General features: G+C 47.2%; 1 protein-coding gene across 1 annotated transcript in view; it reads right to left on the bottom strand.

Annotated features, from left to right (window-relative positions):
- LOC147885929 (dynein-1-beta heavy chain, flagellar inner arm I1 complex-like) overlaps positions 1-22,127 on the bottom strand; it is a 629,024-nt gene that overhangs the window by 134,145 nt on the left and 472,752 nt on the right. The gene's annotated exons all lie outside the window — the stretch shown is intronic.

The following is a 22,127-nucleotide window of genomic DNA, read 5'->3' as shown; positions in this document are numbered from 1 at the left end:
GACAGGCGAGGATGATTTGGATGGGGGTAGCCAAGATTTTCAGTCACTTTGCCCACTCCCCATTTTTTATGACATGGGGCTCAGTGGCTTGGCTTTCTCTTACAGGGCCTCAAGTATTCTATGAAAGATTTGACTCCTCTTGGGCCATTTCGGTTCGACGTCATTGGACTGAGTCCTGTTCGTTGGATGTGGTACCACACCTTCCTTTTACAGCTGTACATGCCTTTGTGGATACTTCTTGGGAAATTCTAGCGAGCATAGCATCCTGGCATATCTGGAGAGCCAGATGCACAGAGGCTTTGGAGGGTACTCAGGTTCATCTCTCGCACACATTGGCTAGTATCTGGAGAGACACCGTACATACTTTGATGGCCGTATGGACGGGTATGCAGGGGCACTCACGTGGAACCTCAGCTAGGAGGGCTTCTTTCTTCAGGGAATGGAAGGATTCTCCTTTCTTCTCTGAGACTACTACAGGGTTGAGGTGGCACTTTCAGCTCAGCCTTGGTTGTTTTCCACCTCACTCTGAGGGGGTTTTTTATTTATCCTCATGATTTCATGATGTATTCCGCTTTGAGCTTGCTCTCACGGGTTTTTTCTCTTACTTAATAGAATCTCTTTCTTGGGAAAAAAGAAATCATCCTCGCCTGTCTGCAATCCCATAAACAATGCTGAATAGTCTTCGAAACAAAGAGGCAACGAGGGCAAGTAGGGTCGGCTCTGGAACCTAGATCTCCAAAGGTTCACTGCAATCCCACCATGGATAGAGAGCCAAAAGAAGAGAGTGATCTTTCTATTCCTGTGGGATTTCCAGAGTCTCCTCCAGTAGCACCTCTGCAGATCCGCAATGATATCAAATGTCTCCCAATGAGGAACTTTGGAAGGCCTCCAACCTCTACTACTGAGCTGAAATCTCCTGGCATTACTGACCGTGTAACGAAAGAAGGGGATGCTCTTCTCTCGATGCCCTGCATCAATCCACTCCCACTCTCCAGGGTCCCACTACAAATACCTAATGGGAACTCCCCCGTAGAGCCAAAGCCTCCAAGACCCGGTGGAGAGTAGCCGGGGGTCTGGGTTGGCATCCAACTAAACTACTGTGTCATCTGCCAACTTGCTGTCAAGTAACTCCTCTTCCCTTCTAATGGGAAGTCTCAGCCCAAATATGTCGGCTTGAGATCTAACATAGATACTCATAGCTTCGGCCATGAACAGAAAAAGAAAAGGAGCAAGGGGGCATCCTTGACGGACTGATCTGGAAATCTTAAATCTCTCACCCCTTACCCCACCAATAAGTACCTGGCTGTGGGCTGATCTGTACAAAGAGGAAAGACCTCTGATCCAAGCATCAGTAAAGCCAAAACGTAGAAGGGTGCCCTTCAAAAAACCCCAATCTACTCTGTCATGAGCTTTCTCAAAATCCAAAAGTAGAATGGCTAGACCCTGGCCGCTCTGGATGGCCCACTTTGAAGCTTCCCAGAAAGAGAAAATGTTATAAAAATTGCTTGTGCCATGCACAAATCCCGTCTGACTGTCATGAAGAAGATCTAGGAGAAGGGGCTACAATTGGAGGCTGATAGCCTTGGCCAGAATCTTGTAACAAGTCCCCAGAAGTGTGATAGGCCTCCACTGGGACACTAGATTTCTGCAACCTCCTTTCGGGATAAGGTGGATGAGACCCTCTATAAGCGACCCAGGCATCTCACCAGAGTCCGAAATGCCCTGCAGGGCTAAAGTAATGTGGTCTCCAATCATATCCCAAAATGCAATGAAAAAATAAGGGGTAAGGCCATCCGAACCTGGGCACTTGCCCTTGTGAAGGGCTGAAAGTGCAGTCCTGAACTCTGTGTTGGTGAAAGGTGCATCAAGCAAAACATGCATATCTGGTTTCACCAACAAAGGGATGCTCTACCAAATAACCTGTCTAGCATCCTCTCTATCCCGTGTCTTAGGATCAGCAATAAGAAGGGCCGCATAAAAATCTGAAGCTATGCGCAAGACATCATCTGGATCTGTCTGTAAAACCCCATGTGAGTCAATAACTTGGGATACACTCTCTCTACTATGTCTAGGGCCAAGAGTAGAGAAAAAGTGTTCATTGACTCTGGCACCCATCTGAATCCAGGACTCCCGTGCATGAAAGGCATACTCTACTCTTTGATCAAGGAATACCTGCTGGTGAGCCCTTGCTGTAGCAAGGCACTCCTGAATCCAAGCATCTGAAGGCCATTTCTGCTCTTCCCTCTGCAAAGCTGCCAATTGCTGGCGAACACCAATCTCACGTCTAAGAATATCTCGTCTCCTAGTACAAGCAACTGAGAGGTAGAAGTCGCTAATACTAGAAAGGGCAGTAGCTACCTGTGATGGCAATGGCTGCCCACCCTGGACATGAGAAACCCATATCTACAGGGCTACCTGTGTAAGGTCCTCCTCTGTGTACAAGGCATCTGGAATCCTGATGCTGGTAGACCGGCCTCTCAAGTGAGGCTCTGAGATAGCCAGCACAACAGGAAAGTGGTTTGAAGTGGAAACCCGAGCAGGAATGCATACCGATCCACCTCTGTCTAGTGCCCAATCATCTACATAGAATCTGTCAATGCGTGCATGAATAGGCATCTGTTGCCTCCTGTTCGACCAAGAGAGCAGGCGAGACCGCGGCTGAATAAGAAAGGCATCGTCCAACCAAGTATCTCTGCCACAGTATTGAAAAAGGAAGGCTTCCAAAGCTGCTCTCTCCAAAGAGTGAAGTCCTCCTTCTTTACCCCCTTTTTTGTCTGATGGTAACCCAACCATGTTAAAGTCACCTCCAATCACCCATGAATCCGCAATGGGGGCCCAAGAGAGCAAATCCTTCCACATAATGACACGTTCCCCTCTAATGTTGGAGGCATACAGGTTAAGGAAACCAACCTTACGCCCTCCAATCAAGAAAATAATCCACTGAGCTCTAGAGGAAATAATGACTCTGTGTCCAACAACCAAGGGAAGAACCGACTGTGAAACTGAAATAGAAGTGCCCCCCCTGGTGCCCAAGGCAAACGACCAAAAAGTATGGCCAGAAAGCAACTTGCCTGACTTGGCACAATCTCTAGAATCTAGTTTGTGCTCCTGAAAAAATAAGATATCAATGGAACCCCTAGTAACACCTGGATAAAGCTAATCCCGGATCAGTTGTCTACGGCGGCGATGTGGGACGCCACCTAGGCCCTATATGTTCCAACTAATAATCCTCATTGACGGGAGGATGTAGAGTGGAACACCTTACCCAACCTAGTGGCGGAAACAAACCCCTCAACAGGGAAGAACCTCCTACTCGAGGAGCGAGGAATGGAACCAAGTGGCAAAAAATCAACAGGGGAAAGAACCTTGCCGCCTGAAGAAGAAGCCCTGTCAATAGGAAACCCAATCACTGGCTCACCAAAAGTAGAGGGCACAAATTTCTCCTCTGTGAAATCTGAAGCATCTGCCAAGGTTGAAAATGAGTTCCTGCGAAGCAAGCCAGACACTGGAGTGCAAAGGATCCCTTCTAAGGGAAGAGGATCAATAGTGTAAACCATCCCCTTTCCCCTATCCAAGGGAGGAAGTGAGGACTGCTCTCGATCCTGTGTTTGCCCAGCCGCGGAGACCTCTACTGCCTCAAGGAGAGTGTCTGGCACCGCTCGTTCTAGGGGAGAAGCTACAACCGGGGAGGAGGTCGAAGCTTCAGTGTCTCGGACTGTGCGAGGTGAGACTGGAGGGACACCCCCGAGGTGAAGCAGAGTCCACTAGTGTACCCTCATGAACAGAAGGAGGGATCTGCACACGAACCGGAACCCACTGAAATGTGTCAGGTGCCCCTGAGGTATAAGGTCGTGAGGCAACTGAGGTAGAAGGTGGTGGTATCAAAGGAGCAGGTGTTGGACCTGTACCCTCCCCCTGTCAAGGCCGAGGAGCAGGTGCTGGACCTGTACCACCACTATCCTGAGAAGGACCACCATGTGGAGGTCGAGGAGCAGGTGCAGGACCTGTACCACCCCCCTGTCAAGGTCGAGGAGCAGGTGCTGGACCTGTACCAACCCCCTGTCGAGGCCGTGGGGCAGTAGCTGTACCAGAGGGCTATCCCTGGCAATCCCTGGCAAAGTGTCCAATGGCCTTGCATATCCTGCACTGGTCCTACCTGCCTGTAATCTTTACTCTCTGGTGAAAAAAGGAACCATCCGGGCACTAGATCATAACATGGTCCAACGTGTAGTTAGGATCCTTACAGAGGACCCTAACTCTAGGTACCCCATCAGCCTTGGTTGCCGGCAACCCAGGGAGGGGTGGGATCTCAGTAACCGCACCAAAATGCTCCCTAATAACAGAAAGAAGTCGATGGTAAACCTGGGGAAGCTCGGGAAATTTGATGAAGAGCGAAAAGGTTTCCTTATCTGCCTCCACTGGGTCGAAACCAATATCAAAGGCGTCAAAGAAGATCTTCGTGTGTCCCAGGTGTAAAAACTCAGCTTTGAGCACAGTGCTCGCAGCCTCTGGAGTATCAAAAACAACCTGGAAAAAACCTCGTCCCAGAAGACGAACATCTAACAATTATGGAGTGAGGTCTGGGGGGAGAGCCACAAGCATCCAGTCTCTGACTTGGGATCTGGAAGGGTGAGACCCGAAGATGCGTGCTAGCAACGTGGCAGAGCATTCAATCTCTACGTCCTTCTTGAGTTGCTGCAACTCGTCTTTAGAAAAAGTAATAGTTTTCGCGGCCGGTGGAGGTGGAGTAGGATTGGCTGATGGAATATCCATCGCCAATCAAGGTGAGGAGCCCGACTCTGACATTTTTGGGGCTCCTTCCGCTCCAAGAAAATGCTGCGGGAGAAGGAAGAGGGAGAAGACATGAAGAAGGAAAAAAGGCAGGGGTAGGGAGTGGGGTAGAAGGAGGACTGAGGCAGAAGCGGGGGGAGGGAGCAAGGTAGAGTGAGCGGGAGAGTGAGGAAGGAAAAGCGGGCTGATAGGGGAGGGGGCAGCTGACGGGAGAGGGAAGAAGGAGGTAGAGGAGACGGAAGTAGAGACGGGGGGTTAGAGGCAGGGGTAGGGAGCGGGTAGAGGGGAGGGGTGTAGATGCGAGGGAGGGGTAGAGGCGAGGGGAAGGGGTAGAGGCGGGGGGGGTGTAGAGGCGGGGGGAGGGGATAGAGGCAGAAGAAGGGTAGGGGGAGGGAGGAGGCAGGGGGAAGGGTAGAGGTGGGGGAGAGGGGAGCGGGCTGAGAGGTGAGGGGGCGGGCTGAGAGGGAGCGGGGGAGGGGGAGCAGGGATGAGAGGGAGCCGGGGAGGGGGAGCAGGGCTGAGAGGTGAGGGGGTGGGCTGAGAGGGAGCGGGGGAGCAGGGCTGAGAGGGAGCGGGAGAGGGGGCAGCAGGCTGAGAGGTGAGAGGGCGGGCTGAGAGGGAGAGAAGGGGGAGGAGGGGAGAGGCTGAGGGGGAGGGGGAGAGGGAGGGGCTGAAGGAGAGGGGGCAGCAAGGGAGGGGGCTGAGGGAGGGGCTGGAGGAGAGGGGGCAGCAAGGCAGTGGGGAGGAGCAGCAGCTCAGAACTGTACGAATGCTGTAAATTGGAAATACACTCACTTTGACTTCATATTCTAACATATATCCTAGTATGCAAGAAAGAATTCAACAATAAGACCATCCCATCCTAGAGATTTCCATCTCTCACAAGATTTTACCGCATTCGATAGTTCTGTTTCAGTGAAAGGACTTTCCAGCTCTAGAGCCTGAATAGGAGAGACAATGGGAGAAACACGCTGCAATAATTGAGTCCATGCTGCAAGAACCTCTTGTGAGGAGGATCTGCAGTCTCAAATTTCCTGGAAAAATGATCCACTTAGGCTGCAACAAGTTTTTTTTTTTTTGCAAAAAGAAACTTCAATTAAGTATTAAAGAAAACCAAGCTCCATATTGGATACACCATGCAATGCATGAGAAGCTCAAAGGGGGGCTGAAAGTGCCATCTCAATCCTATAGAACCCTCCGAGAAAAAGGGAGAACCCCTCCAAACTCGTAGGAATACAGTCCTCCTAGAAGAGGCTGCCCGTGAAAGGCCCTGCATGCTAGCCCAAATGGCTATCAAAGTATGAACCGTGTCAGTCCAAATACCCGTGAACACCTGTGAAGGGTGTATCTGGGTGCCATCCAGGGCCTCTATACCTCTGGCTCTCTAGATGTGCCAAGAGGAAATGCTAGCCAGAATCTCCCAAGAAGTGTCCACTAAAGCATGAGAAGCTCTGAAGGGCGTAAATGGTATATCTTAAAGAGAGCAGGTCTCTATCACCTGCCTACAGACCGAGAGTGCCCAAGAAGAAGGCTCACCCTCATAAAACATCTGGGGCCCAGTAAGGGATAACCATACGACCGAGCCCCAAGTCATGAAGATGGGGAAGGTATGAAAAATGATGAGTATCTGAGCAACCCCTTTCCAAACAGTCCTCGCCTAACTGCAATCCCAAAGGCAATGTCGCACTGACTCCTCTGCAGAATGACAACGAGGGCAAGTAGGGTCAGCCCCAAATCATGATCTCCACAGATTCACTGCAATCCCTACATGAATAGAAAGCCAAAAGAAAAGAGTGATCTTTCTATTTCTAAGGGATTTCTAGAGCCTCCTCCAGAAGTTCCTACGCAACTCTGCAGTGATGAAGAAGCTGTCTCAATGGGAGAGGGCATCCAACCCTTACTGCTCAACTGAAATCTCCTAGCATTACCAACCGTGAAACAAAAGAAGGGAATCCCCCTCTCTCGGCGTCCATGATCTATCCACTCCCACTCTCCTGGGTCCCACTGTAAGCACCTAATAGGTGCACCTCCATATAACCACAATCTCTAGGATCCCAGGGCCAAGAGCAGAGGGTCGGGGTCTAAATACCACTGCAAGCCCCCTCCATGATCCACAAAGCCAGCAATCCTGACAGGCTGAAAGGCAACCACTATAAACCAACCTGAGATCTAAGAAAGATACTCATAGCTTCAGCCACAAAAAGAAAAAGGAAGGGGGCTAAAGGGCATCCCTGATGGACTGATCTAGAAATCTGAAACCTGTCACCCCTTACCCCTCCAATCAAAACCTAGCTGTGGGCTGATCTGTAAAGGGAGGCCACCGCTCTAATCCATGCATCTGAAAATCCAAATCGTAGAAGAGTGCCCTTAAGAAAACCCCAATCTACTTTGTCATAGGCTTTCTCAAAGTCCAGGAGTAGAATTGCTAGCCTTTGCCTGCTCTACATAGCCCACCACTCTAAGGCTTCCCAAAAGGAAAATATGTTTTCAAATATGCTCCTACCATGCACAAAGCCTGTCTGAGTATCATGGATGAGGTCTGGAAGAAGGGGCTGCAATCTGATGCTAATCGCCTTGGCAAGACTTTTGTATAGAGTGCCCAAAAGAGTGATGGGTCTCCAATGGGATACAAAATTCCTATTGCCACCTTTCGGAATAAGGTGTATAAGTCCCTTGGTAAGTGAGTCACGCATCTCACCTGAGTCCCAAATGCCATGCAGGGCTGAAGTAATATGATCACCTATCATATCCCAAAAGGCTATAAAAAAAGATGGGGTAAGACCATCTGAACCAGGGCACTTGCCCTTATGAAAGACGGGGAGAGCAGCCTTGAATTCTGTGTTGGTAAATCGTGCATCAAGTGAGCGTATCACCTCTGATGTGACCAACACAGGTAAATGTTGCCAAACCGAAGCTCTAGTCACATCTCTGGCCTGTGTCTCAGGGTCTGCAGAAAGAAGGGAGGCATAAAAATCTGTCACTAAGTGCATGATGGTATCTAGATGAGATTGCAAAATCTCGTCAGAGTCAATAAGCTGCCTGACACTCTCTGCACTATGTCTGGGACCAAGTGTAGAGAAAACGTGTTTATTGACTCTCCCTCCCATCTGTATCCAAAAAGACTCCCGTGCATGGAAGGAATACTCTACTCTCTGATCTAGCAATGTCTACAAGTGAGCCCTTGCTGCAACAAGGCGCTCCGGGATCCAAGAATCTAAGGGTCATTTTTGCTCCTCCCTCTGTAGGGCTGTCAACTGTCAGCGAATACCGATCTCCGGCTTGAGTACCTCACCTCGCCTTGTACTAGTGATAGAATGATAAAAGTCGTTGATACTGACAAGTGCTGTGGCCACATATGAAGGTGCGGCCACTCCCCCTGCATGTGAGAAACCCAGATCTCCGAGACTATCTCTGTGAGAGTATCATCTATGTATAAGGCATCGGATACTAGAAGATAGTCCTCTCAGATGGGGCTCTGAGATGGACAAAACTACCAGAAAATGGTCGAAGGTGGAAACACTAGGGGAAATGCAAACTATCCCCCCCTCTATCAAGAGCCCAGTCATCCACATAGAATCTACCAATCCGAGCATGGATAGGCATCTGCACCCTACGGTTCGACCATGAAAACAAGAGTGACTGAGACTGAATATGAAATGCATCATCTGACCAAACATCTCTACCACTGAACTGCTCTCTCAAGGGAGTGAATACCACCTTCTCTTCCCCCTTTCTTATCAGATGGTGCCTCAACCATGTTGAAGTCACCTCCAATAATCCAAGAATCTGCAATGTCAGCCCATGAGAGCAACTCTCTCCAAAAAAGAACACGGTCCCCTCTGTTGTTCGGAGCGTAGAGGTTGAGGAAACCAACCTTACGTCCATCAACCATAAGCAAAGTCTACTCGGCCCTGGAGGGGGTGATGGTACCGTGTCCAATGACCAAAGGGAGGATAGAGTCTGAAACTGATATAAGGAACCACCTAACACACTTGGATGAAGCTGATTCCTTATCAGCTGTCTGGGACGGCGATGAGGGATGCCGCCAAACCCCTGTATATTCCAACTGGTTATCCTCATCGGCGGGAGGAAGTGGGTTGGAATACCTTACCTGACCTGGTGGCAGAAAAAGAACCCTCTACCGGAGCTGACCTCCTGCCATACACACGAGGTCCAAGGGGAGGAAAGTCCACTGGTGAGAAAGAGAAGGATCTCTCAAAGGGGATGTTGATAACTAGCTCTCCGAAAGTGGAGGGTACAAAATCATCATCTGGGAGGTCAGAGAGGTCCTCAAGAGCGAAAAAGGAATTCCACTGAGTCAGTCTTGGGAAAGGGGTCCGAAGGATTCCTACCGAAGCAGGGAAAGAATGTAAGACCCCTTTCCCTCTGTCAACAGAAGGAGACACCTATGTTGCGTTTTGATCAAGAAGTACTGCAGATAAGGTGCCAACAACCTAGGCTATTGAAGGAGGCACAGCCTGATCCTATGATGGTGGAGCGAAAGAAGGCTCGTAAACAATAGGCTCCACGGTGGTAGCCTCCCGAGGCTCTTGAGGGGTAGTCTCCAGAGCGGCAGAAGTATGATCTGAAGTAGAGGGCCTAACCGCGACCGAAACCCACCAGGGGCCAGAGGTAGTGCGATGTGCATGAAGGACTCAGGCAGCCCTAGAAGGAGGGGGGGCCCGTGTCTGAGGCGGTGCCTATGGAGCGATAGGTCCTACTCTTGATCTTTGTTGTAACCTAGTATGAGCTGGTTGCTTTTTTGGCCTCTTCTTTTTCTTTGGGCAATCTCTGGCGAAGTCCAGAGGATTTGCAAATCTTGCACTGGTCCTGAGGACTTGCAAGCTCGGGTCGCTGTAGCATGATGTGGTCATCTAAAATGTTAGGGTCCTCGACAAAGACCCTAACCCTGGGTACCCCATCCATCCTAACCGCCTCAGCAGCCGACGAAGGCTCGCCAGGAAGAGAGGGGATCTTTACTACCACAGCAAATCTCTCGCCAATAACTAAAAGAAGCTGGTGATAAACTGAAGGTAGACCAGGGAACCTAATGAAGACGGAAACTCCATGCTTGTCGTCTTCAACTGGGTCAAAGCCCAGTTGAAAGGGAAACAAAAAATTCCTCCTGTAGTCCAAAAAGAGAAACCCAGTCTGTAGCAAGTCTCTCGTGACGTCCGGGGAATCTAGGCACACCTGAAAGAAACCTCGTCCCAACAAACATACATCCTTAAGGTGGGGAGTGAGGTCCTGAGGAAGCGCCGCAAGCATCCAATCTCTAGCCTGTGACCTAGAGAGGTGGGAGCCATAGATGCGTGCGAAGAGAGTCGTGGAACACTCATGCTCCAAATCCTTTTGCAACTGCTGCAGCTCGTCTTTTGAGAAAGTGACGGTTCTCGCGGCTGGTGTGTGCAGTAACATATTGATTGAATGGGTACCCATTCGTCATTCAAGGTGGGAAAGGCCGATTCAAACATAAAAAAAACTCCGTCCGCTTTCCTAAAGCCCACCAGGAGACCCCCAAAAGAAAATAGGGGTACACCTGATGAAGGGAGAGGGTGAAAGGAAGGAGGGAGAGAGAGGATTGAGCAAGAGAGGAGGAGGAGTCAGCAAGGAGAAAGGGAGGGCAGCAAGAGGAAGAGGGGAAGGGAAGGGGTAGGAGGAGGAGAGGAGGAAGGGAGAGGAGGGGAGGATAGAGGAGAGGAGGAGAGGGGGGAGCAAAGAAATAGCGCCGCGGGGGGGGGGGGCACGCAGGTAGGCAGCAACGTGGGGGGGGGGGAACACAGGCAGGCAGCGCGTGGGGGAGGGACTGGCAGTAGTGCGGGGGAGGCTGCAATAGCGCGGGAGGTAGGGAAGGGGAGAGAGGGAGGGGAGGCGGGGGGAGCAGCAAGTAGGGGGAAGGGGAGGAAGGAGGCAGCAAGGAGGGGAGCAAGAAGGAGGAAGGGCAGCAGGAGGAGCGGGGAGCAGCAGCAGCGAGTCTACAAGATCTCTTTTCCTGAGGGATTTCCAAAGTCTCGTCTAAAAAAATTTATGCCGGCTGCAACAAGTTGGGCTCGAGAAGAGTCCAAACACCATCAGACCAGCTACTACTACTGCTAGGAGGGATTTTCTTTTCACAGTTTGGAGGGGATCTCCTTTCTTCTCTGATTTTGCTTCATGGTTGAGGTGGCATTTTCAGCCTCCACCTTGGATTTTCGTTAGCTCTTTCTGAGCTAGTTAATTCTTTCATGTATGTCATGATGTACTTTCACACTTGAGCTTACTCTTGCGGTTTTCATTCATACCTAATGAAGTAATCTTTATGAAAAAACAAAAAAACACCATCAGGCCTACGGGCCCGACAAATATTTGTAGACTGTCTCTTGTAGTACAGACTTTTAAAAAATTCCTTCGAGGAGCGACCTTTGTCAAAGAAATCCCTCTGTTGTGCTCTTGTCTCCCATTTACTAACTTTTCTGTGATCATTTCTTTGCAAGCAATGTCTAGCCTGACATAAAGATGTGCTTTCTTCAAAAGACAAAGGCCGAAAATGACTAAGCTCATTCAAAGATTGACAAGTGTTTTTGGCCCGAGCAATAGTATGTCTCAATATCTTCATGTATTCTTTATTATAATCCCAAATAACTGATTGCATTGGAGCAACAAAAGCATCCCAGACATAATCCATATCAATAGTGCTCTGATGTGAGAGAGGTTGACAGGAATCATAAACCATTTTCTTGTATTGATCATGCTCCAGATAGTTGTTATTCAGAGTGAGGAGTCTTCTATGTGACAGCCTATCATGTGGTATTTCATGAAAAGAGATCCACAACCAAAAAGGAGCATCGTCAAAATGCGTAAAAGCATAATCTACCCACAAATTAGTAGTGAGAATGTCATAGTGTTGCGGGTTGATCTTGTACCAATGATCCAATCGAGGAAAGTAAAGCCTGGAAGCAAAGGATGTGATTCCTTTCAAAGATCAGCAAAACTGAGTTGTAGTAGTAATTGTGACCAACTCAGCGTCTCAAAGGCCAGCATATGAGTACGACCAAATCACCACAAAGCAAAGCATGCTGCCTCCAGGGATATCGCTGCATTGTTGGAATATGAAGCCAATGTGAGTCAAAAATGAGTGTTCTAGGTGGTCTAGGTGTGGTTTTATAGTCTAGTGAGTCCTACACATGCTACGTGTCATATTGGGAGATATCCCATAGACATTGTGACTTTCTAGAGTCTAGTGGCACACTATATAGTGTTGTACTTGTCTATTGTCTAAAACACATCAGTCAACATCATGCTATCAATACATTGTGAGTATTTTGGTTGTTGCCTAGCACTTGTACTTTCTTTTCTTTTCCATTTTTGCCTTTCATTATGCTTTCCATATTTCCATTCCGTTCCTAGCCACCTACCATGTCTCTTCATATGGTATCAAAGCTACTTCCCTTCCTCGCTTCCTCTATGAGGTAGAGGGTGGCCGGAAAGAGAAGCTATCCTCTTCTCTTGGAAGAGCTCCCCTTCCCTACTCCTCTCCATTGAAGGCTTCATCAACATTGGGATTCTTCTCCAACGTTGTCTTCTCCAACTTGAGCTTCTGCCACCTCTCTTCCCTTTCCTTGGTGAGCTCTTCTCCTTCCTTCAGCTACAAAGACGTCCTGGAGTGGTGCTGTTTCTGTTGCTCTCTTTGTGACCTGCGGACAATGTGATGCTTCTATTTGGATCTGGAGGCAGAATCACGACTTTGTGTCTTTAAGAAAGTTGTAGAGGACCTTGAGTACTACAATTTTCGTTTTTACATCATTGCAATCCGAGTTTTCTATGAAAAGATATAGTTCTTGCAAAAAGTGACGAAAATTATTCCTACGCGCGGATTTTGTTCTTGAGCTCACGGGATGATAGTTTCCAGTCTACTGTCACTATCTTGATCTCCACCTTCATGAGTTTGCTGCTCCTCTATTTGTAAGTCTGCTGTACTTGCACTTTTCCAGCCATTTTTCATCAGGACTGCCACAAACAGTAGCTGCTCCAGCCTCGATTGCAGTGCCACTTGCTGCTGCTGCTGCTCTTGCTGCCCACGCAGCTCTAGCTCTTGCTGTCCATGCTGCCTCTGCCTTCTTCGCTCACCTGTTGAGTTTACTGCCCTCAGCCGAGTGTTTCGGCCAAGGGGAATCTGGTCTCCTCTACTAGATCGGGTAAGCCTTTCCATCCAGCATCCTCTTGTCGATGAGGATAGTTAGCTGGAACATACAAGGCCTAGGCGGAGTTCCACACCGTCGCCGTAGGCAGATGATCCGGAATCACAGGCGTCACTGGAGGTGCTATTGATATCCTTTTTATCCAGGAACACAAGCTGGATAACAGTGATTGCTCTAAGTCTGGCAAACTGCTTTCACGACATACCTTCTAGTCACCTGCTATGGGCACAAGGGGAGGTACTTGCATTTCGGTCTCTCTTTCTATTCTCCCCTTGGTTGCTGATCATGGTATTATCTCCCCTTCTAGAGCTCAATGGATCATTATTTTGACTGGAGGGCGTAAGATTGGTCATCTCAATCTTTATGCTCCCAACAACAGAGGGGAGCGGATCTCCTTTTGGAAGGAGTTACTCTCTTGGGCTCCCATTGCAGATTATTGGATCATTGGTGGCGACTTCAACATGGTTGAGTTGCTTTCAGACAAAAAGGGAGGCAGACAGGGTGGAATTCATTCTTTGGAGAGGGCAGCCTGGGATGCCTTCCTCTTTCAGTTCAGTGGCAGGGACACTTGGTTGGATGATGCCTTTCATATTATGCCACAGTCACTCTTGTACTCTTGGTCGAACAGGAGAATACACATGCCCATTCATGCACGGATTGACAGATTTTATGTAGACGATTGGGCACTTGACAGAGGAGGATCTGTATGCATTTCTACTGGGGTTTCCAACTCAGATCATTTTCCAGTGGTGTTGCAGATTCTTGAGCCTCATCGGAGAGGACGCTCTGCCAGTGTCAGGATTCCGGATGCTTTTTATGCAGAGGAGAACCTCACGGAGGATATTTTACAGATTTGGATTTCTTACATACAGGGTGGAGCTGTCCACCCATCTCAGGTAGCTGCAGCCTTATCTCGAATTAGTGACTCTTATCATACAGTCGCTGATTCTAGGAGACGTGAGATTCTCAAATGTGAGATTGGTATACGCCAGCAGTTAGCATCCCTTCAAAGGGAAGAGCAGAAGAGGCCCACAGATGCTTGGATTCAGGAGCGCCTTGCTGTAGTAAGGGCTCATTTGCAGACATTGTTGGATCAGAGAGCAGAATATGCCTTTCATGCACGGGAATCCTTTTGGATTCAGATGGGTGGCAGGGTCAACAAACACTTTTTCTCTACTCATGGGCCCAGACATAGTAGAGATAGTGTTTTGCAGCTTGTTGACTCAGACGGAGTGTTACAGTCAGATCCTGATGCTGTCATGCGTGTAGCTTCAGATTTTTTTGCATCCCTTCTTACTGCAGATCCAACCACACAGGCCATTGATGATGCCAGAGAGGTTATTTGCATTGTATCCCTGTATTGGTGAAGGATGAGATGTATGTTTCTCTTGATGCACCTTTCACCAATGCAGAATTCAGGACTGCATTACTTGCCCTTCACAAGGGCAAGTGCCCAAGTTCAAATGGTCTTACCCCGTCCTTTTTTATTACTTTTTGGGAGCAGATTGGTGATCACATTACATCAGCCCTGCAGGGCGTGTGGGACTCTGGTGAGATGCCGGACTCACTTACAGATGGTCTCATTCATCTCATCCCAAAGGGAGGTAATAGGAATCTTGTGTCTCAATGGAGACCCATCATTCTATTGGGCACTTTTTACAAGATTTTAGCGAAAGCCATTAGCCTACGGCTACAAGTTTTCTTCCATATTTGATTCATGACACGCAGACAGGGTTTGTGCATGGCAGAAGTATCTTTGATAATATTTTCTCATTTTGGGAGGCCTCAGAATGGGCCATGCAGAGCCGCTAGAGATTGGCCATTCTACTCTTGGACTTTGAGAAAGCTTACGACAGAGTAGACTCAGATTTTTTAGACGGTACTCTATCTCGCTTTGGTTTTTCAGATGCATGGATTAGAGGAGTATCCTCTCTATACAGATCAGCCCATAGCCAGTTGCTCATTGGGGGGGTAAGAGGGGACATGTTTCAGATTTCCAGATCCGTCCGCCAAGGATGTCCTCTTGCCCCGTTTCTTTTTCTGTTTGTGGCGGAAGCTATGAGTATCTACATTAGATCTCAAGCTGAGGCTTCTGGGTTGAGGCTTCCTATCCGTCGGGAAGAAGAGCTCCTGGATAGTGAGTTGGCAGATGACACGGCTGTTTTTTTGGATACCTCCCCCAAGACACTCTTCCTTCCGGACAGCTTTGGATTTGTTTTGCACGGCTGCAGGTGCACACATTAATTGGCATAAATCCAGTGGTTTTTGGATTTGCGAGGATGACACCCCGGATTGGGGTAATGATATTGGCTTCACTTGGGTACAGAGGGGCGTCTCCGTCAGATATTTGGGCTGCCAGGTTGGGGTGGGCATCTCTCCTTCACAACAGTTTGCTCCGGTGCTGGAAAGCATCAGAAGAAAGCTCCTTTTCTGGAGCTCAGCCAAACTTGACTTGGCCTCCAAGGTGGTGGTGGTTGACCATGTTCTTCTAGCCACAGCATGGTTTGTGTGCTCTTGTTGGTGCCACTCTATGGGTTGTATCACTCAGCTTAAGAGGCCTGTACGAAACTTTTTATGGAGTGGTCTAGATGGCACAACTGATGTTATAGCCAGGGTGGCTTGGGAGACCTTCATTCTTCCTACAAGAGAAGGGGGTTTGAATATCATCGACCTGGATCTACAGTGCAGAGCTTTACTCTGCAAGTTCGTTGTGAGAGGGCTTATGCCAGGGCAAGAGCCTTGGAAGGATTTTTTTATCAGATGCATACAGTCTCGCATGCCCACTTCAGGAGAGGATTGGACACACAGTACTAGATGGGTTTTCACCACAGCCCACCTCAAGTCTCCCTCTTCCCCTCTTATGGTTGCTATCCTGAAAGCATGGGCCAGCTTTAGGATTACTCTTTGCAGGATTCCCCCATCCACCCTTGAAGAGATTGAAAGGCAGCCTATCATGTGGAATGAGAGGATTTTGGATGAGCTTGGCAGACCACTTGGAGCTTCTTCTTACATGCAGTGGCCAAGATGGGAGAGGGGCCCTGCATCTACAGTGGGAGCATGGAAAGCCTTCAGGAAGCTTCCTGCAGACCAACAGGTCCAGATGGTTCTTAATCTCAGAGGGAGTGCAGGGAGAGTCCAACAGATTGATGCAGCCTTGCCCTTGGATTGGGTGGACACAGATGACATGCCTATTACTTGCTCCACTTGGATGGGGGCATTTTCCAAATTGGGAGTTTCTTTACAGGTGATTGCTTTTCTTGACCCACATGAGGATGCCTTAGTATTTGATGTTTCTTCGGGGGGCAGGCCATCCAAATCCACAAACACGATATCTTGTTGGAGGTACCGTCTCAGCCAGTCAGGATAGTGGGCTTCATGGAGCATGGCTCTCTTTCACAGTGGTACTTGGATCCTGACCTGCTTCTCCTCGCGCCCTTGGCTCATGGAGGCTGTGGCTCTATGGAGGTGTCCCAATTAAGTTTTTGCAGTGGGACCCTGGGGAATGGGAATGGATAGATTAAGGGCACCGAGAGAAGGGCATCCCCTTCTTTCGTTACACGGTCAGTAATGCCAGGAAATTCCAGCTCAGCTGTAGGGGTTGGAGGCCCACCAGAGCTCATCATTGGGAGAACTTTCAGATTCCTGCCGACTTGCAGAAATTTTTTTGGCAGAGACTCTGGAAATCCCACCGGAATAGAAAAATTACTCTCTTCTTTTGGCTTTCTATTCATGGTGGGATAGTAGTAAACCATTGGAGATCCAAGTTTGGAGCTGACCCTTCTTGCCCTCGCTGCCCTTCTGATTTAGAGACAATACAACACTGCCTTTGGGATTGCAGACAGGCGAGAATCATATGGAAGGGGATTGCAAGACTTTTCAGCACTTTTGTTCGCCTACCTTTCTATATGAGCTGGGGATCAGTGGCTTGGCTTACTCTTTCAGGGCCCCATGTATTTTTTGAGAGAATTGATTCCTCTTGGGCTCTTCACATCCGATGACACCTTGTGGAGTCGTGCTCTCTAGAGGATGTTTTGGCCACTCTTTTCAGGGCTGCTCACTCCTTGGTCGACTCTCCATGGGAGATCCTAGCTAGCATTGCAGCATGGCACATTTGGAGAGCCAGATGCACTGAGGCTTTGAAGGGTTCTTAGGTTCACCCTTCTCAGATCTTGGCCAGTACTTGGACAGATACGATACACACTCTGCTGGCCATTTGGGCGACCATGCAGGGATCATCTCGAGCAGCCTCCTTTAGGAGAGTTACTTTTCTCAGAGATTGGAGAGACTCTCCCTTCTTTGCTAAGACTTCTACAGGGTTGAGATGGCATTTTCAGCCTCAGCCTTGGTTTCTTTCTACCTCATTCCTCTAAGGTGTTTTTTATTACATGCTTAGCATGGTGTATTTCCGCACAGAGCTTGGTCTAGCGGGTTTCTTTCTTACTTAATAGAAGTCTCTTTTTTGAAAAAAAAAAAAAAAGAGTGCTCTAGGTGGTCTAGGTGTGGTTTTATAGTCTAGTGGGTCCTAGACATGCTACGTGTCATATTGGGAGATATCCCATAGACATTGTGACTTTCTAGAGTCTAGTGGCACACTATATAGTGTTGTACTTGTCTATTGTCTAAAACCCATCAGTCAACATCAAGCTATCAATACATTGTGAGTATTTTGGTTGTTGCCTAGTACTTGTACTTTCTTTCCTTTTCCACTTTTGCCTTTCATTATGCTTTCCATATTTCCATTCCGTTCCTAGCTAGCTACCATGTCTCTTCATGCACAACCATCCATCTCCCTTGTGCATCATTGGAGGAACAGTGGGCTGAAGATCATGCTTCACTAAAAAGACTACTCTTGAAAAAGAATGTTGCCGAGCATAAAAGATATCATAACCAGCAAAATGGCCATGCTGTCCAATGTACATGTGCTTGTTATGCTCTTGTAAAGCCCCTATGTATCTCCATCATTTGCAGCCTGACATAGTGGCTTTTCTTTAGGGGTATGGCCATTAGAAGCAGTACCATTCAAGTGCGAGGAGGCAAAGGTCTCCAAGCTGTGACAATTTTCCTTGGTGTCTACCAAACTTCTGGTAAGGTTTTTTCTTTTTCCTTAGATTGAGAAGTGGAAGGCAACGATAGAAACCATTGGTGCTTTGCCTTTATCTTGAACTACATAAACCTGTTTATTGCCTTTGTTTTTTAATCCAAAAGACCCAGCAGTGTCCTTATTCTGCATCTGTGTAGGCATAGGTTCTGGCGGCATTCTTTGCACCCGCAAATGACATTGTGAAGCCATATGCCGGAATTTCTTGCATTCAAAACAAGCTCCTGCAAATAAACCCCACTTGAGCTTGTAAAATGCACTCCCCATAGCAACATTATTTATAGTAACAGAATAAGATTCGGGTGTGGGATTATCAATATCCCACAAGATGCAAAATCTATTTGAATTCCCATTTGGGCTCGGGGGACAAACCACTTTACCCAAAAGGCTGCAATTTTAGGCAAAAGGGAGGCCAAATACTGGGGGAAGTCCACCACCTCGACCCAAACCGGACAGCGATGTTTGATGAGTCCTTGATAATCCCTGGTCGGTGATCATGGAAGGACATGTACCATTTGCTGCCCAAAAAAAAGAGAAGAGTGTTCAAGAAGCATTTGCTTGTGCTCCTCATCTGTCATTATGACTCAAAAAGACCCCTGGCTGCATAGTGGACCTTGCGAACACAAGAGCCATCAAGTGTTCTTGTCAACCAATTCCCAACATCTGCAACAACATGCATATGACCTGGAAAAAAAATAATTATAGCATGTTTAGCATACTCCCTCACAGGGTCATTTATGCCATCCACCTCGACCATAAGTTCAACTATGGGGGCTGAATCTTTCTAGTCCTAAAAGCCTTCATGCATCACATCATAGACCAATTCAGCTTTAGAGGAGTCATGTACAAGGTCATCCTGACCGTCATCAGACTGCTTTTGTTTCTTGTGCTGTCCCAATCTATCTTTTTGAAAAGTTTTCTCAAATTTATATGCAGCCATGTTGATCAACCAAGAAACCCACAGAGGGTTGAAAGTAGTTAAAAAATGAAACTCCTGAAACCCTGGAGCCCATAGAAGGACCTTGTACAGAGGCTGTACAGAGGACCCGACTGCTTTTGTTTCTTGTGCTGTCCCAATCTATCTTTTTGAAAAGTTTTCTCAAATTTATACACAGCCATGTTGATCAACCAAGAAACCCACAGAGGGTTGAAAAGTAGAAAAAAATGAAACTCCTGAAACCCTGGAGCCCGTAGAAGGACCTTGTACAGAGGTTGTACAGAGGACCTACAACACCTGTATGGAAGCGCAGACGTACAGTCCGGCAAAACCTGTACGAACAGCAAGAAGGAGACCAGCAAAAGACAAAGGAGAGCTTTTTGGAACCCCGGAGCTGTACAAAACCCCTTTATAGAGGTTGTACGGACACCCTGGCAGAGGCTGTATGGAAGCATGTACCAAAACCAGCAAAACTTATACGAAAGGCTGGCGGAGTGAGTATAAACTGGTACGGATGGTGCCAAAAATGCAGATTGGCTGTACGGAATTCTGTTAGAGGAAATATGGCCTGTGCGGAGGGCGCAAGAAGACGAGAAAAGTACGAAATGCAGTACAAAATCCGCATAGACAGTTGACGTGGCTGTACGGAAACTCTGAAGCTTAAAAGACCTGCGATGGGCTTGCACGTGGGTGATGACTTGTGTGACGAGGTCATACAAACAACAGTATTCGGAGGTTGTTGAAGCGATGGATAGTCATAGTGATAGGTCAAAAAATGTAGTAAGCTCTTGTGCACTGTACATAATCAGGGGTAGGCACATAGATAGGCACTTTTATGTTTTGGTCTGCGTTTTGGGATACCAGAGACTACTTCTGGAACTATGATGAATGGTTGTATATATTTCAAGATAAATAAAAATATGTTTTTTTTGTAGGGGCACATGGAAAATGATGAGAAGCAGTGTGGGTACACCCATATCCAGAGCATTTGTGGTATCCAATGTGATGAAGTTTTTGTGTGTGATTGGATGATTTTTTTCATGGAAAATGATGAGAAGCAGTGTGGGTACACCGAGCATTTGTGGTATCCAATGTGACGAAGTTTTTGTGTGTGATTGGATGATTTTTTTCATTTATTCACACTGGATTTTGGGTTCATGGGTGGTATCAAAATTGGTGATGGATATGAGTTTTACTGTGTGTCAGGATTGGGTAAAAAATTGTGGTTGATTGTGAGTTTTTTTGGGTTTGAAGGAATGTGCATTAAATGGGTGGGGTATTAATTTCTTGGCGTATGTTTTTTGGGAAGGGGAAAGGAGAGTGGTTTAATGCATGAGGTGAGGTGGGAGTTCTGCATGGATGTTGCAAAAAATGGATACGTGGTCAGGTGAAACAATCAAAGACAGAGAGGAGTTGCCATTGTACGTGGGAGAAGAGAGTTCGAGTTTCCAAATGGAACTGATATTCATGGCTGCTGCTTGATTTACGGGCATGCAAACGAGAAGGGTTCATTTGAGACTCTCCTTTGGCTGCTCTTATATGAGGTGACTGGATGGCAGGCGAGAAGGCAGAGGCAATTTTATATATGCGCTGATTTGTCTATGGATCTACCTACGACCATGTGATTGGTGGGTTGCTGATTTGATGAGGAAGCTGGATCGCTGATTTTATGTTCAACATTTAAAGATTTTACTGGTTCCATTTGCAACTTGGCCTGAGACAAGAAGACTTCTATGAAGCAGTACATGGTTGGTTCATGATGCAGATACAGAGAGACTTTTCCCAGTGAGCTGTCGGTTCATTTCTTTATATTTGTTGTTTCTTGCTCTGTTAGAAGGTGCTTGTGAGAGTTATATTATCCTAAGATTGCTATTTTATTTTGGGATTGGTGGATCGTGGGTCTTTTGTTTTGTTTCTGGGAATGATTGCAATGAGCTTGTGTAAGACACGATTCCTGTGTTTTGGATCCATGCTCTGGATGGTGTGCTAGGCCTTGTCTCTTGGAGCCAGTCCACTCTGCATTTGCCATGTCAGATACACAAGCATCATACAATGTTATCTTTGACTTGTATACTTCCACAGACTTGAACCGGCTACCATGCATACTCTTTGCAAGGTTTGTTCTTGGTGTTTGTACTTTCTCTGAAAGACTCTTTACCACCTAATCAAACAATCACAAGTTTTCAGATTGGGGTGCATGCCTCACTTAAAAAATAGAGCCCTCACTTAAAAACCAAAGGACACACAATGATTTTTCAGGTTTTTTTTTTGTGAAATCTTTGATTGATTATATTATATAAGTAGCAATCTCAAAACAAGGTGCTACAATTACATCAACTGAAAATTTCAGTATATGCCAAAAAGACCTCATGATCTATGCAGTGGCTCTGCAAACAATCAAAGAAAGATTGCTGCAAAGAACAACACGAGCTCCACACCACACACCACACACACACACTTTTTTTTGTGGGTGAAAAAATTTATCTTTTATATTATAGAGTCACAATCCCAAAGCAGGATGTGCTTCAGTACACCACACATACACTTTTTTTTTAATAGTAAAATCCAGTGCAGTGTATTTATATTCTCATAAATTTACAAGATGGGAAGTCTCCAAAATGGAGAGTATCCCAAAGATTAGAAACATAGAAACAAAAGCTCTATGCAAGAAGCATGTATATCACCCTCATGGTAGGCATCATATAAGGATTGCCGCAATGAGGCTCGGAAAGATTCATATGACTTGTGAATCTGCCTACCCAAGTATGCCAAATTATGCTCACTCCAAATTGTCCAAAGAGCCCAATATCTCACCCATGAGAGAAATAGTGAGTATTGAGACAAAGATCTCAAAATCTGCCAAATAACCAAAAGTGTTTCCCAAATCTGTGACTCGGGAAACGGAGCCGAAGATGATCTGAAATTCTCCCAAGGAGGTTCCTAGAACCCGGGCAGTGCCAAAGCAAACGAGGGACAATCTCTAAAGGAGCCTAACATCATAAACATGTGGATGGTGCAATGTGACGTTTGGCAAGTGTGATTCCCATTGACAATGTGCCTGTCATGCATCTCCAAAGAAAAAGTCTTTGTTTCAAAGGCATTTTACACTTCCATAACATCCGGA

This window comes from Dipteris shenzhenensis, chromosome 25 (assembly GCF_047967505.1).
Source record: "Dipteris shenzhenensis isolate YYH24624 ecotype China chromosome 25, Dip_SZ_1.0, whole genome shotgun sequence".
Lineage (NCBI taxonomy): Eukaryota > Viridiplantae > Streptophyta > Polypodiopsida > Gleicheniales > Dipteridaceae > Dipteris > Dipteris shenzhenensis.
The sequence above is the reverse complement of the archived record's forward strand: the minus strand, read 5'-3'. Positions and strand labels throughout refer to the sequence as shown.